The following is a 14874-nucleotide window of genomic DNA, read 5'->3' as shown; positions in this document are numbered from 1 at the left end:
CTTTTTTCAGTGGTTCTTCTAGGGATATGTATATATATGGTGATTCCCTGAGGACTGTAGTCTAAAGACAGAAAAAGTTGACTGTCCCCATATTCCAGAGTCTCTAAATTTTTCGAGCGGTTGTCAGTTAAAAAAATACTTTCAAAGCTACAAACCAGTCAGTAGCTCCTGGTTTTCCGAAGGACGTAAACAGCGCACTATCTTCAGAGATGAATATTTTTACGGCTCAACTGAAGCATGCGCTAGCATTTCCTTAGATAATAGTTTGGAGGATAAAATCAATAACAAGATAACTTAATAAATAGAACAGAAATTTATGGGGCAGAATGAACAGTAGGATAAACTAATTGGCTAGATATTAGGATAAACAATATACTTATTTGAGTACCTCGTTAACGCCACCTTGGTTTTTGAGTGTGTATGTGGTAAACGTCCAAGTTGGGTTCGCGATAAGCAAAATACAATTGATGGAACTTCGAGGACTTCAGATACTACCAAGTCCCAGGATGTCGAAACCAGTACCAGTATGCTGAAAACGTTTCATCAGTCTGGTAGTTAGCACTGAAGCAAGGATTATGCACCATCATTCATTGTACGAATACACAGGCTTTTGTCAAACTGAAAGAGATCTCCAAAGTGTATTCTTGGCTGCCAACGGTTTGAACGCCTGCTAACTCACTTCATATTTCTGTCGCCAGAAGGTTAGATTGTGCAGATCAAGTAAGATTTGGCTGTCAAGTAGAAAGTGAAGGAGCTAAATGTGCAAGCAGTCATGCCTCACATACAGACAGTGAAATTGAAAGTGACATGTAGGCCTTGTTTCAGTGTCAGAAATAAAACTTCTGCCAGATGTTGCTAGCATGATCTTCTGGGGTTGTCCACCTATTCAGTTGTGAAAAATTAAGCTTTAGGTAGTCCAGCGGTAAAAGCGCAAACTTAGTCACTCGAGGATCTGTGGTATGGGCCCCACGTCACAATCTTAACCGCTTGTGTCTAGACTTTGATAACTTGACCGTTTCTCGTCCGCTTTTCTCGGATGGCAAGGCTGTTAGGCCCATTAATATTCAGTCCATTTTACCGCACTTTATAAAAACAGAGTATGAGTGTCTCATTACCGGGTTACGTGCTATGATGCGAACACGCTGCAGGTTAAGAAGTGTTGTATAATTCTTCAAGTTGAAGGTGGGTTTGTCAGATTTAACTACCGAAAGTAACCTGAGATGTAGTTTTAACAGGGCTCCTGAATATACGTTATATATATGTTTATTTGAAACGAAATCTTACTTCTTTATGTATGCTTCTGGTTCATGTTCACCGAGGAATACGCTATGAGTTTTCTGTTGGTAAGCGAGACCAAAACTGGCTACAAATGATTGTGTTCTCTATGATAGGGTAGCACTCTTCTCTTGGAGACAATATTTCTAGGATTCTGAGTTTTGTCTCGTGGTGACCAAAGAGGATCTCGCAGCGGGATCCATGCACTTCATTTGTATTCAAGTGTTTTGAACAGGATTTTTTAAAGAGAAAAAATCCTCAATTCTCTCTGAACGGAATGACATAAGTAATCAGTATCTTGCATGTCGGTGATTACCGCAAACCGGCGCAACAAGATGAACCTGCATATTAGTCCTTAGCCTCCAAGATTATTTACCTGAGTAATAAAGGAAAATAAGCATGAGTGTTAACAACTCAGTGTGCAGTTATTTACTCGGTGTTGTTTTTTGCCGTCCTCCAGCTTAGTGCATCTAACTGACACAATAACAACAAATGATCGGGCTGTCGGAATCCCGAGTTTACCCAAGACTAATTCTGCAAGACTTAGTCGGGGCGGTGCATCAACTGCGGTGCTGCCATGTTCGACCCACTACTAATTGTGAGTGCACAAAACGAGGTCACTTTCTTAGAATGCTTTTGCTCGAGAAGCAAACGGATGATTCTTTGAACCAAGTGTATAGTTCTAGGCTGTTAGTTCCATACTTTCTCAAATACGGGTCGCAGAAAAATATTAGGTGACATCGGAGTTGTAGTTTTGATAGGGACGGGGGTTTTCTCAAGCAAAGTTACTGTTTGAATGGATTGAAATGTAGTGGCAAAAACAATACGCTATTATTGTGATCATGTGTGCGGCAACAAACATCATTTATGCTTAGGTGATCCACACAGTAACAAAAGAAACGATAATAATCCAGGCTAACATGAAGGAAGAAAATTCTTCGGTCCTGTTTCGTGCTATTCATCAAAGGAAGTTAGCAAGTCTTAGACATAGCCAAAGGCATATTAAATTGTCAGCATGACTTGCCCTGTAATTATCAATTTTCGCAGAAAGGTCACATCAAGACGTTCCAATTTTTCGGAATCTTCCTGATAATACTAATTCTACCAAATGGGATGCAGATTTGAGAACTGATGCTTTTTTACTAGCAAAATCATCTTTAATGATGGGTTTTGCATGGGAAACCCACTGATAACCGGTATGCAGCATTGGTTGGAATCTTAGCGACAGCAATCCACATGTGAGTCCTCGGCAATATGCTTAGCTCAAAAAAGTTTATGAGCTCACATGGGTCGGACATTCGAATCCAGCCAGTGCCATTTATACCACTGACACTCAATGGCCTTTACCTTATAACTCATACATGCTAGACCTTTAAAATTTTATACGTGTCACTTACTACAGTGTACATTAGTAGATTGAGTTACATCCAAATTAATCTTTAGGGTTGCCCCTTTTATCGTCAATTTTAAAGGATATTCAATTATTATTCACAGTTCTTCGGTGACTGGATCCACCGCCGAAGGAATCCAGTCATGATCCAAAAAGTCGATGCAGCAGTGCTGTTTGCAAAAAGTTCAGGTGTCGTTTAGTCAGATGTCAATGACACATTCCGTGGCTGTTCATTCTTTTACTGTGGAAATGAAACTGGCTGTGTTGTTGATGAGCTAAGAACTGTATATAGAATTTAGCTGGGTGGTGGCCGCCTATTTAAAGATACCCGAGGGAGATCCACTTATGCATCGGGATTGCCAACTACGTTGAAAAGCTTCTGAATGCTCTTCTATTCCTTAGTTATGCTTGAAAAAACACAGGAACCCGAGAGAGAGAGAAAAGTGCACAATGGACCTAAAATTGTTTTAACAGACCGTTAAGATTTGTCCGGTGCTAAAGGGACATTATTAGACCGAGTTGATTCTGTTTCTCTCACGGAACAGTATCTCCATCGATGCTGCATGTTGTCAAAGGAATTGGAGATGCTTTTCGCTTTTGTTCGTATATGGTTAAAAAGTGACTTCTAGAGGGCACGTTACCTCTTATTTGTAGATCTCTTTGCGCGTCGTGACCGCACCTCGTCGAAGAAGTAAGTCGTATCTGACAACATGTGGTCATCGACGGAAGATATACATTAAACGCTGCCTGATTGGATCCGTCGAAATCAGTTGTTTTGCTGAGCTTGAAAATCGCAACCGATGTGTAGCGTGGCAGGTATTAGTAAAATAAAATACAACCATATTCAATAAAATGGTTACCCTTGTGGAACTTAAAAAGTTGTATTTTTCTAAGGGTTATCTTTACATGACAGACCTCTTTCTCCTCCAAAGTGGGTCTTTTGTGGTCTTTTATCTATACGTCTTTGATTGTTTATTTTGACAGTCGGATGTGTGATGTGCAACTTTTGCGCACTCGTATTTCTCATGGCCTAAAAGAATTATTAAACCCTTTTTACAAAATGAGAGATGTTCTACATTCCGCATATCTGCTTGCCGTGTTACATTTTTCAGTCAAGACCTATACTGTCAGTCAAGAAATAAAACAAACCCATTATTGCAGCAAGCGGAAAAACAGCCCTTAGGAAATCAGCCTTTATTTTTCCACATTCGAGTAAGAACCATGCGGCTAGAAACATAAAAATAAGTAAGTCTCTTGTGTTAGGGAAAGTTGGAAATATCGCTACGAATTCCGTCTCTTTTTGGCAAAGTTGCTGGAACCAATGTTTTGGAACCGAGGAAATATTTTGAGGAAGTTTGACGTGAAAAATTGCTTTCACTTCATAGTTTGATATTTGTGGACTGTCAGAAGATTTACCAGATCTCATCAATTATCCACAAGACACAGATGTTTGTAGGCAACGAGACATTTGCTCCCACAGACGAATCGTCGTCTGTCCTCAGACTGTGGACCAGTTTAACCCAAATCTACGCTGATCTGGATTGCGGCAGAAAATAGGGCTAGGGCCAAAATGATTGGTATCTCAAACGCTGGATAGAAAATATGCAAAATTTACATGTAAGCCAATTGATATGGTGCTGTTGTAACAAAGCAATGTGATCTGGATGAAGGTAAAGAATAGGTGGTTATCCATGAAGCGATTGCCTGGAGCTAGTACGTTAGAAAAACATGGAAGTTCTTCTGGTTTTGCTCAAAGGTAATATAGGAGACTATGTTTTTAATCCACAAATATCCAAGGGAAACACTATTAAATGTCAGTTATCACAATAAGCTCTTGTTTTAGTGAAATGTAAGCGATCTATGAAACCGATACATAACAACTTGGTGCTCTGCCTGTCAATGCACACTGAAATTTACTTGGGAACAGAAAACCATCAGCCATAAGGTCAGAGGGACAACCGTCTTCATTGAGGGCCGTGTTGGCAGACGTAATTTGGTTTGGACATTGCAAATTCATGATGTTGCTGAAAGCTCTTCGAAGGGCGATGACCGGTTTTACACTTCTTAGAGCTCATCAGGTTGACGCAGTTCATTGCAAACGAGCGATTCAGCTGGGTTTAGATGAATCTCCAGTCAAAGCCAAATTAGTGAGCAAATAAGAGCATTGAGTTGAATAGTGCAGATAGATTACTGCTGGCGGAACCCGTATGCTTTGATGTTCTAATCCGGCATTTGACGTTCGTGGGCAACCGACATCATAAGTGAGGCGGAACAAGAAATTTATTCAAACATACGCATGTAATGAAACACAACACTTTGTTAGTTTTGATAATTCTTGCATCGGACAAAGTGCATTACCTGAAAAAGTGTTTAGCTGTAACCCCTTTTCAATGCCTAACTGCCAGCCGAAGGCTGTGTTTAGCTGTAACCCCTTTTCAATGCCTAACTGCCATGCCAGCCGAAGGCTGGGATACTGCCAGGTTGCCCAAGCCTAGACAGGGGAAGTTGAGAGGGAGAGGTCGGGTTCGAACCACGAACCCTCCGGTCAGTAAATTTGCGTTCTAACAACTGAGCCATCTCGCCCTGACATAATGATTTAGTCGACAAAATTAGTGGAAGTTAAGGCACTTGTTATATTTTTTTATACCAAAATAAACTGCCAGACTTATGAATGTTATTTTGGTGCCAGTTAGCATAAGATGAGGGTAGTTCTGTTGTGGTTCTCACTTGTTCGTTATGGGCTTAAGGCGGCAAATGATCGGAAATATTGTAATAACTCCCATGCCAGTGCTGTTAGAGGCTGGTTCCAAACCTGGTAAGGTCAATTACCATTTCTTAAGCCGTGTGTCAATGTTTAACCAATAGGTTTGGGAAGTCAGTAGATTATTCCTCGTTGAAGGTCTGGGACATATGTGCTCATTAATTACTAAGTTTATTTTCTAAAGCTCAATGTGCCGGGTGAGAACTTTTGTTCTAAATGGTGTTAAGAGTACACTCATTTACATACTAATTTAGTTTTGACAGGAGACTCATGTGGTGTTAGGGCTCTTGAGGATAGCTACTGGACTTTGCGGTTCGTCAGCTCTTCGTAGGCTGGTGGATCGAAAATTGCAATGCTGATAAAGTCAGTCTTTAGAAGTCGATCCTTGAAGTCATGGTGTTCTGCATTGCATATCTTGGTAGTATTGACAAATTTTGGATAAGTATTTAAAACTGGTCTGTCTAAACTCTCAACCTACTGCATAAAACCGGACTATTGAGAATCGACAGCGATGTCTAAAAGAAGCAGAAAGTGTAACATGAGAAAGTTCATTCTATCACAGTGTTTTAAGATGTTTGATACCAGATGAACACGGCAGCACTAAACGGAAATGGGATATAGGCTCATTCTTTTTGCTTCGGGGAAACAGCTATACGACTGTTCGCTTGGTAACCTTGGGTCTGTGCATCTACAGAAAGGAAACGCAGGTAGTTGCCCGTGAGGTTGAACAACTACAAACAGGGGCTGTCTAAGGACGGAATATATTCCCTAATGGATTTCCTGCCAGCACCTAAGCCAATTAGTTACTTTTAACGCCACGTGTTTGTTCGTCGTACGTCACAACACGGGCCATTTTTTATGACTTGGTCATTTATCCACATGTTTATTGCTCTTCGTTGTTGCGGCAAGCGTTGGCCATAAATTCTCGTAAACTTAATACCCCGTCTACCATTTCTTAGTTTCTAGCCGGCTAGACAAAATATCGGCCTAATTATATGCTGTGGTGCTGGCGCTATCCTGTGTTGGACAAAGTTTCTTCCATTAGGGGCCTATGTGGTCTACCGAACAAGCCAAAAGGGTTAAGAATATGAGTGGAGCGAACATATGCTATCGATGGTGCACTTAGGTTCTGTTCGCTACCCTGGAACTAGCGCACCCACAGTTAACGTTGATCAGCAAAATAAAGCACAATTCGTGAGTGTTCATCTTCCGGTTGGGCAGTTCACCGAGGATGCTGAGACCATTTGGACTAGATATGTTGTTCAAGAAATGTTACCGTAAGAAGCCCGTTTGTGGTCATTAGTAGTTTCCGTCCTAACCTCAGTCCGTGCAGTGAACACAACCATATTGTGGATTACGCCGGTCTATTGTGAATATACCTGGCCAAACAGACACCTAGAATTCACGGACTCCGTACTAAGGAAGCAAAAACTGAGCCGATGACGAGCTGTGCATGGGAGAGTCAGACAACTATGATTATGAGACACAGCAAGTATTATTCGGTGCTTGGACGAAACTTTTAGCTTAAGAAATCGTCCATGATCATTTGTAGAGAAACGTACTATTAGATGTACAATTGAACTCAAAGCTTTGCTGGTTCAATTTCATCAGAGATGATGCCTTTAGCTGGTAGCGCCTTAACTCACTTCCGTGCTGTTTTGCAACGCCAGTTTTCCTATACACTCTCAATGGCACTCCAGCCCCAGCACTGAAATTGTCTCCACCATTCAAGTGATATATTGCTTCATTCGTCCAACTACGTAAGCAAAACAAAAAGCGAGTTCGACCGAAGCTAGCCGAATGCGCGCTAGTTGGCATGAAGAATTCCATGAATCAATTATGCCCATTTTGAACAGCGATCAAAGATAATCCGCAAGATCACATCCAGGGTCGTCTATCACCCAACATATTAAGGCCACAGGCAGTGGTAGCAGAAACCGCCCTTAAAATCCTGATTTTGAAAACCGTACAGATGAGCATTCACATTTTCGGGGGCAAAGGAATCCGAATATTGTTATTTTCTGCTCAACACACTGACTGCACGATGCGGTTAGCAAATCTGTTCTACATTAAAAACCTAGAAAGTTATTTACTGAGTGGCTTAGATCATTTCACTGCCTGGGCTTTTGATTTGATGCTCCGAATCAATCCTTAAGGGTTTCTTCTATATTGGATGACAGAAAGTCGCAAGGGATTTGCAGATGAGCCGTTTTTTGGCTTGTTTATGGACTGAGTTGTGCATCACGGCTCACCGTCAACGGTGACCACCGCACTCATGAGCGCGTGTAGTTGGTTCATCCACACACTTCGTTCCTTGAATTATCGATCCACACATACCGAAGTTTCATGGTTGCGTGCTTTGCCGCACCAACGCTACTTTCTAATGAGACATGGGGATCTCGTTTGGTTGACAGACGCCCGATAATGTCGAAAATACGGTGTGACCGCATTTAGTCTGCTTTAAAATTTATCGTTTGAATGGTGGCTACTGACTCGAAGAAGTGAGAAGAAATTTTTTAACGCACACAAATGTTTTACTAACTGATGAGTACACAACACTGTTTGAGATCTGAAGAGCAAGAAAGCTCCACTTATCTCTCAAAAATGATAAATGATTTTCAGAATAAACCTTCAACATTAAGTCGACAGAGCGTGCTGGAACTAAGTTTTTTTTGTGTGAAATATTTTAAACTAAGGGCGTAAGACCAATGGGGGATATTAATTTGTAGCAAAAAAACTTATTTTTCCATTTAGAAATGCAGGATGAAAAAGTAACGCTTGTTCTTTCCCCCTATGAACACTCGATGATGAATAGGCAACGGGTTTTCTTTCTTACTTCCAAGTTGCGGCAGAAATAACGTATCAAATGTATCAAATAGAGATTTACAAATAGAAAGAACCCTCAAAAGTTTTCAGGCAGACAGATTTGACAGGCCGATACCATTTCACGCTTGAAAGCAGACGTTGTAAAAACGCATATCATACTTCATTACTTCGACAGGGATTTCAGAACTGAACGTTTATGTTCTGTGCATACGCTCTCAATCACGGTAGACCAGAAGGGACGTATCGTTCTGAGATATTGGTTTTTCCTAAATTATTACGATGCAATCCGAGCCAAATGTATATTTTATATATTTTCTCTGCCAAGCACTGTCTACCGACAGTAGTTTTAAATAAGTTATATTTGCTAAGTTTGTTTGGTTAGCATTCTGCAGTCGAACATCGTTTCACAGATGTATGTGGTTCCTACAGAAGGCTCGGTTTAATCTTTCTCACACAATGTTCCCTCACTGTATTGAAGTTTTCAGAAAAAAAGCAACTAGGAAACAGCTCACTTATTTGGGTTATTGTTCCAGTGCAGAAAAGAGGTCCGTGACGGTTAGAACAAAAGTCCTTGTTAAACGAAACGAAAGAAATCTGTGTTCCCTCTGAATGTCTCGCTCTGGTTTATTTAACGCTGTGAGCACATTTTGTCAGGATGAGGGAAACGCACGTAAGAGTAATCAAAATACGGATCACGGTACTTCAGTTTTAACAGTAAAATCAATAAAAATGTTAGTTATTAAAGACCTGGTGAGAAATAAAACAAAAACGGAAGGAAATGCATTTAGTGGGTGGTATTGATTACGTATTGAATATGGTTAGCTGTCATGGTCATGGTGTGGTGAGGAGTTAAAGAGAACACCCTACAGAGTGGGCCAGAAACTTGCTTTCTATAAGCTTGTTGGGCTCCTATTTTAACTCATATACGCTTGCAAGTAGACCAAGAAACCCGGTGGGGTGGGAACTAGTGTTTGCAGGCTTTGTGCTGACCTGCACAGAAAACCAGTAAGCAAAGACAAGAGGATTTCCGCTCCACGCGACTGCTCCACTTATCAAAGGAGTAAAGCTAGAAATATCACATTAGTGGTTTCACTGACAGTACTCATTTAAATTGACTACGTAAATGATCAACTATGGTTCCAGGTGAGTCCATCACTTAGCGTTGGATAGTGAGTTGAATTCTCGGTTGAGCAGCAATGCCGGTTTGCACAATCATGCCAGTTGGCTCTCGCCAGTGTAGTATGACTTTTTAGACAGATTAGGCCAACTACCAGCGCACTGAAGCTGTCTCCTCGAATGGTGACGAAACGTATGCAGATTAATTGCCAAGCTCGGTGAACAGATCAACAGCCACCTGATCAATTACCAACAGATTAGGCCATCGAGCGGAAACCACTTACCTAGGAGCCTTTGCAAAACAGTGTGGCCTAAGGAACCACTGTGATATGCGAGAGCATCCAGTCCTTTGAGCTGTTGTCAGGAAATTCGACGTCTCAAAACGCATTTTTTGGTGCATCCTCACTAGCAAAGAACAAATAAAAACGAGTTAATTCAGTACTCCCAAAGATGTTAAGTGAAGAGGAAAAGCTTGTTGTAGAAAACATCACAACACTACCATATTCATTGCGCACTCATCTGCACAAAAATCTGTTTCGACAGGTGACTTACCCGGAAGCCAGCTAAACTTATTTTATGTGTTCTTCAACTGAATGTGTTGTACCAAGCCGCCAGAGGTTCCAGTTGGTACGATTTTTAAAATTGCGCAATACGCCGTATAGATAAAACACACTACTCCTAGAGTTGCTGAACAAAAACCTCATAAACGAAAGATTCAGCTGCGATTCAACTAATTCTCGGAAAAAACTAAATTGGTGTGCAGATGAGTGTATAGGTCAAATTTCCTGCAATTTGGGTTCAAGTGGGGCATAAGGTTGATGACAACCTACTGAGCTCCATGAAGAACAAAACCGGTCGTGGTGCGGATCACCTTCCTTATACGAATTGTATGAGTAGTGTGTTACATCCATATCCATCAGTCATTTCACAACCGGGCAAATACGGATCTGCTATGACTTTTAACATATCTCTTACAGTGTGAAACTTGTTTGTCGTGATTCCAGGTGCTTCTATGTCAGAGTATATTTATCCGCAGAATAACTTGTAATTACCAAAGTAATTGCTCTACATGGCTCACAAGTCAAGTAAGGGGTGGGAAAGTTGCGATTTGCATTACCAATTGATGAAAAAAATATTGCTAGCAAGATATAGCTCTTGGTTTTTGGACCAAGAGACTCCCAGAAGTCCAAGCGCGTTTCTCACATATGGATTTTGGTAATGTTTTAGTTACCTCACTGCAAATCTGCCCGAGATTTTTAAAGAGAAGAACGCGCGACGTTCAAAAGTTAAGCACGGTAGTGGAAAGAATCATTGGGATTGCGAATTTCCAGATAGTGTTTTTAAGGATTTTACGTTCGAAATTAAAACTGGTAAAAACTCGAACCCACGGTCGTGACGTGTGTTCTGACCGAACAGCCAGATACTGTTGCCTGTTTTCGCGTCACTTTTTGATTGGAGTTTTCCGTTGAGAATGCTGGGATTCTGGGATGCTAAACTAATTATGAGAGCAGTAGTTATGTTCGTGTCTATGATTGCTGGACGTTTCATCATCATTCAAGATTCTGTCTTCAGTGAATGCTTCTGTACCAGAGTGCGGCAGTATGTTGACAAATGTCTTGTCCATTTGAGTGCGGATCCATACAAAATGATCACGTGTTTGTTCACTTCCTAATAGGAAAGCTTATTCAGTTTTCGATTGCTCTTAGTTAGTAACAAGTTAAATTTGTTTCGACGGTTTGAAAATGAGTCCTTTTATTTTCGTGGGCTAGCGTTCGTTTACAGTTGTTGGAAAATGAAACGCAATTTAGTCACTCTTGAAAAGCGAAATCACATACATGTGGTCTTGACGAAAATACCCCTTTTGAAGGCGGATGGGTGCATCAATCCACCGGTGGCGGAAGATTGCTATGGGGCTCTATTTCAGGACACCTCGTTTTGTTCTCATTGCCTGTTTCTGTTTTCAAACTACATCAAATTACTTCCTATTTTTTTTTACATGATTTACATCACAGCCTATTGGGTACCTGGGCGATATCAATTCTTGGTCTACTGCGGATATCGTACAAGGACTCAACAATGGCACCGATCAATCGTCGGTAGAGGGGTAACACGTGAGCGTATGAGCGTGACTGAGTGTGATCATGCTCAGTAACACCTGTACGGTAAGCCGGGAGGTCCGCTGCTCAAATTCAGTCATTCGGGTGATTTTTTGTTTGTGCTACGTGACTTTTCATGTCCTGTTGTTCTACATGCTTGATAATAACAAGCTTACTAAGTGAGCTGCTTAATGGGTTGGGAAGTGTACATCGTTATTTAGCCAGGTGAATATGAGATAGGTCAGCTATTAAGGCGTCCATTAATTAAGCGATGATCTAAAGTCCACATCCGATTCTGTTCCTTCATGCTTGTCTAGAAGACGAAGTTCATCCACGTGTGTGAATTCACATAAGACCTAGTAAGAAAGGTAATTATGCTCATGAAAAAAAACATATCTGGTAGTTTTTCAAGGTAATATGTCACCAATGCTTGATGGGTTGTTTTTTCTTTGCTTAACCGTCGAGCTTCAATGGGTTGGTTCAACCTTCAGCTCTTTTGGCGAAGAAGCTATTCTTCTCACTTTTAGTCTATATGGCAACTACAAGCTCAGTAAACACAAGCACCATAAAAGAGCAGTAAGTGCATCAAGAATTACACGAGGGACCGAGATGAGTTGAAAAAACATACGAATTTCTTGCAAAATCATATGACATACATTGTTTAATACCTTATTGTCAGGCTAGTTCACCCCAAGTATCAATAACCTGCAGTAACTCTGGAATCCTAACTTCCTTGTGAAATTGGGAACAATGCCTCATTGGGGATTACATAATCTTGTCTGATCATTTGTCCCACTGTCCTCAGTCTATCGCGGTGAAAGGAAAGCGTTCTTTGGTGGCCTGCTTTTCCTCCCTTGCTAGTACTAAAGTAACCGTAAAACGAGATCTGTCTGATACCCACGATTCGGAGTAAGCAACCTAACAGGGACCGTTTCGTGATGAGTAATGTAGCAGTGCGTCGAGTGTAATATTTTGCGTCGACCAGTAACCGAACTAAATCTCTCGTTCCACGGCATTTATTCCTCGGATGAGATGTAACACAAGCGCGCCTGCACAGAAATAGCCTTTATATCACTTATATAATTTGCACTGCTTTGTTGTAAACTCTAGTAGTGTAAGGTTTACTTGCTCCCGCATCATCTTGTTTTATGTTCGAACCTCGGGCATGTAGGTGTTTTTCGAGTGGATATCATTGGGCTAAGCGATTCGAATTGTTTTTGGCTTTATTAATGCATCCGTGACATGACTGGAGAAAGTCGTCGCAACTGAGCACATTAACGATACTGGGCTGTATGGTCTTTTCAGACACGCGCGTTATTCGGTTGCCCGACGCTGACTAAGCGATGTGCCGCCAGTGAGCGTTAATTCTTGACTGCCTATGTGGCGGCGGGAATGATTGATTGCATAGAAGCAAAATCGGTTACTCCGAGCACACTTCCATAAGAAGGTGGTCCCATTTCGCATAGTGTGTGGTCCAGCCATGGGTCATCTATTGGTCGTTTGTGACTTAAACACTTAAGGAACTAACATAATTCATCCTTATCCAACTAGCATACGATCGAGGTGGGCAATGTTGGGACAAAATAACTGTACCGAGTCTTCCGCCACGAAGACACAGGTTGCTGCTAATGTTTTTGTACAGAGAGTATCGACGAAGCAGTGCGTTGGCGAAAATTTCGTGCATCCTGTTTTGTTCACAGTAAAAAGTTTTCTTTTTGAAACACTACATCAATATTCTATCGGCATCGCTGACAAGACAAATGAAAAGAAAATATTCCTTCATGAAGAAATTTTTTAGTGAAGGACATCATACGAATTCTCGGAACTGATGTAAATCAGTCTTTGTGGACAGTAAAAAAATGGAGCTGCACTACCCCTCTGAAGTGACCCCGTGAAGACGTCGGACGGGGCTGAATTTCTCTGAGAGTTTGGACACTTTGTGAGATAACTAGTCAAATCCTAATTTGAAGACTCTAAACTTGCTGTCTCTTGTGTTTTCATCCTTTATGCTTCCACATACTGCAACTAATGGGATCACGCAACATGCTGGTCATCAGCTTACTGAATACTGTCTGAGAGTGCACTACCGACTTCATTGTTTTTTTGATCTCATCAGATAGATGCAGTGCCCCGGTTTCCACCATAATTGAACCACAAGTTGCATAAAGTAGGCGAAATACATTCACCTGAAATTCACACTGGCCATGAGTTCCAGGGAGAGGGGGGAAACTGGTCATGGACTACCGGAAAGCTTTGAGCAACCCCATGAGTAGCGAGTTCTGTACTGTGATGATTCGAACATCATGCCAAATGAAAGCTCAGAGCACCGATATGAAGTGAATTCAGTTACAGTCTATCGTAAACGAGGTATTAAGATTATGTTCATAGTCGCATCATTCTCGTCTGAACGGTCGTGCTCCTATTCTGGCGTAATTATTCCGGTGAGTCCACTTCAAAGGGAAGTACTGGACTAGAGTTCTGCTTCTATTAGAGCTCATTAGAAGTGCATATCCAACGGCCGTGCTGGGATTTGAACCCCGGACATCTGACTGGCAAGGCGAGCGTATGACCAGTACTCCACCAACGCACGTTGGATGCATCTGAATTTTCGTGTCTGAATAGGCGAACGTCTTCACACTTAAACGATGTGATTGGTGTGCCCGATTAGTTAGATTTGATTAGTTTCTCGTTAATGCCCAAGAACTTTGCAATTAAGTGTGCCTCATCAAAGCAGTCGCACGTTTTGCTGGCCCTGTGACTCTGGCGTTAAGAACACTTAAGCGCACACGGTGTCATCAAATCCATTCGGATTCATCATCAATTAATTACGGAAAGTACATATTGAAATAAGTTGAATCAACTCATTTGATAAGAGAGCATTCATGTCTGGGGATGACTTACGGTTTGAATCCGTTGTTCATTGTTTTTTCTTCATTGTTTTCTTCTCCCCCTTAATTTAGAGCGGAGTTTCAGTGATGGTTTTTGCAACACATGTTCCTGCATGCAAAACTCAAGGTTGGACTCGAAAAAAAGTAGCCCATATTTTACCAGCTGAAACTAGGTCATTGCAAATAGCTCTGCACCTTTGAAGACTTAGAAGGACTAAGAAGGACTTGGTGAGTAGTGGATTGTTTTTCCAGGCTGGACTAGTTCTACATGTAAAGCTGACTTGTAAATCGCAAATCCCATGGTTTGATTATCATTAAGTCCTTCTTTAGGATTGCTAAATTTCGGGAAAAATTTCTGACTATTCACAAACAATTAGATTTATAAAGTATTTAAATCTTGGATAAATGCATGTAGATATCGGTCGTAAGGAAATATTCCTTCAATCTCACATCGATCGGCCATTGTAACTTGGGTGTCATTTGAGGATATTTGTTTACACATTGGCTACAAAACAGCAATCT

This window comes from Opisthorchis viverrini, assembly GCF_000715545.1.
Source record: "Opisthorchis viverrini unplaced genomic scaffold opera_v5_37, whole genome shotgun sequence".
Taxonomy (NCBI): domain Eukaryota; kingdom Metazoa; phylum Platyhelminthes; class Trematoda; order Opisthorchiida; family Opisthorchiidae; genus Opisthorchis; species Opisthorchis viverrini.
Note: the sequence above shows the minus strand (reverse complement) of the source record.